This window comes from Cyprinodon variegatus, unplaced genomic scaffold (genome assembly GCF_000732505.1).
Source record: "Cyprinodon variegatus isolate N-32 unplaced genomic scaffold, C_variegatus-1.0 Scaffold1719, whole genome shotgun sequence".
NCBI lineage: Eukaryota > Metazoa > Chordata > Actinopteri > Cyprinodontiformes > Cyprinodontidae > Cyprinodon > Cyprinodon variegatus.
Window position 1 is genome coordinate 85,252 of NW_015152172.1, and position 2,748 is coordinate 87,999.

Sequence of the window (2,748 nt, forward strand, 5' to 3'; positions counted from 1 at the left end):
GGAAAAAATGGCCGCTCCCAGACTCGGAGATCACTACAAAATTTGTAATTTTTATTCTTTTCCTGATTAACGCTAAATTCATTAAATCGCTGCAAACGTTTTAGTTTTAGGTATAAATAATCATCCATTAATTATTCCTGCTGACCGGACTTTTCCTTTAAATGACACGCTGCTCAAACAATCCAACCATCTGTTTATCTTAGATGCAGTAAAAGTCTATGATCTTAATTTAAATTTGCTACACTAAGCAAGAGCAGATTATGTTAGATTATTAATCTTTTAAGAAGAATTTAGTCAGAAATAAGTGCATTAATCTGCCAGAGCAGGAAAACAGTGACAGTTTTCACTGCAAAAACAATCTAGAAATAAGTAAAAATTTCCTAAATTAAATGTATTCACTCTTATTTTAAGTAGTAAATGAGATAGTTTGCCAATTGAATGAGTATTTTTACTCTTAAAATAAGATAATTAGATAATATGCACTTGAAATAAGACGATGCAAGTGTGTTTTCTTATTTTAAGTGTAAATTGTCTCGTTCCATTGGCGAAATGTCTCTTTTACCTCCTCAATTCAAGAACAAATGCACTTATTTTAAGAAAAAATGACTTATCTAGATTTAGATTTTTTGCAGTGTTTGCATTATATAATTTTCCTTCCTTTAAATTTGAGGAATCTGTCAAATTCACTAAAAATATTAGTTGAATCAAGAAAGAAATGTTTTGGAGAATTATTTATTTTAATTTCTGTTCTTCATGCAGGGCTGAATCTATACCTCTGAGCTCAGCACCTGCCGTCCAGCCTGAAGGATGGACAAAGGGAGCGGGCCGGTGACAGGTGGGGTGGGGGGACACTCTGTACGCAACATGAACCGATTGCATTTACGGTTCGTCCCGTGCGCTCCCGCCTCTCGGCTCCATCCACCCACCCACCCACACGGACCACATGCTAGGGCCTTTAAGCTGAGGCACTCCCTGCTGGGCAAACACTGAGGCCCGCCGAGCACAAAGGCTGGGTAAACAGCTCCTCGGTCGCCTTCTTCTGGCCCACTCTCAGCACTGAGGTAGAAACAAATGCAGGGAGGTTCCCTGCTCTCTCTTCCACAGGACTAATAATAGTAGCAAACAACAAAGCAACAATGCACACAGCTGAGGTGGCTGACAGGCAGGAATGTACCCTCAGATAATAAGGATGAGTGCAACAACTGCCTGTGCAGATTGTAAAATTCTAGAAACCGCATGAATGACAAAAAGCTAAAACACTGAAGACTAATTGATGCAACTGTTGAAAAAAGCTTAAACATCATTTCTTCCATTAAGGAAATAAAATGGTTGCAAACAGCTCAGAGAGCAGATGGCAGGAATTCAGCCGAGGGAAGCACCAGCGGGCTGGTGAGAAGTGTGCCTACGTCACCGACGCTCACAGCCATGCTGATGAACTTGTTCGGCGCTCTTGAGAGGGATTTGCAGTGTGACATTGTTTGTACACCCACGGTTAACCCCATGTGAGTGAAAAAAACACACAGATCGTGAATGAGGCACGGTGGACACGGCCACACAGCCGGGATTAAAACAGGCCGCATTCTCTGGCAGGCGGCGGCAATGTAACGACTGTGGAGGAATTTTTCATTTCCTTTCTCTAATATGAAACTGGACCTGAGAACAGTTAGCGCTGGAACAGGACTGTTGGACTTTCTGTTCCACCTCTTGGGATCTGCTTAGTGGTTTCCTTTGGATTCAGGCTCCAGGTTTTGTCCTGTGGGGCACCGGGCCCATCTAAAGCCTGGTTTATGCCCTTTCCGCAGGCACTCTGGTGCACCTCCCCAAAACTGTAGGGGACCCTAGACAGTGCCGCAGATAGAGTCACAGGGAGGAGAGAAAGGCGGCCTCTGATTGGTCATTTCGATTAAATTCGGGAAGTTCCACAATCTCCAGCAGTCAGCCGGAATGTTTTCCCACATGGCTGGTGTGGGTAACGGCAGAAACTCTGGCTGTAGTGCTGTCCATAACGCCTGGCACACGTCGGACACTAACCTAGACACCGTGCAGGACGCTGGTTTGTAGCTCTGTGCGATGGTCTATTGGTTTGACCCGAAGCCAAAACACGCAACGCCACGGCCAGTCTTTGGTGTTGGATGAGGGATTGTAGACTGTTCATGGATGTCCCCGTTGCGTTGTGGCGTGGAATAACATAGAGCAGACCACGCTTCAATATTGGGCATAAATTAAAAATGTCTGCATCATACCTGCAACAAGCTAACTGCGACACACTGCTGCGACAGGATAGCCAGCCCTTAATCAGGCATCATCCACTAGCCCTTCCCCATTCTGAACATCCAGAGTGGATCTGGTCCGGTAGACCTGAGAGGTCTGGCTGTTGATCCACTGACAATAATCTGTAATGTATTTAGGAGTTAAACCATTCAGTGATTTCTAGACTAGTCTAGAAAGTCTATCTATGAGATACGAGAAGCCAGTGGGAGGATAGTAGAACTGATCTGATCCCAACTTCCTTAGTTCTAGTGAGGACGCTGGCAGTAGCATTCTAGACCAGCTGTAGTTAACAGTTCTACTAAAGAATTAGGAATTTTATCTAGACATTAGTCCTTTAATCCTAGAGGTGTTTTTTAGTCCATCACTGCACCCAGATTTAGACCCTGGCGGCGGGTTTCTAGCTGGATTAGCTGAAGCTGGGCGCTAACTTTTAAGAGCTCTTCCTTTGGTCCAATGAATTCAGTTATATTCATCATA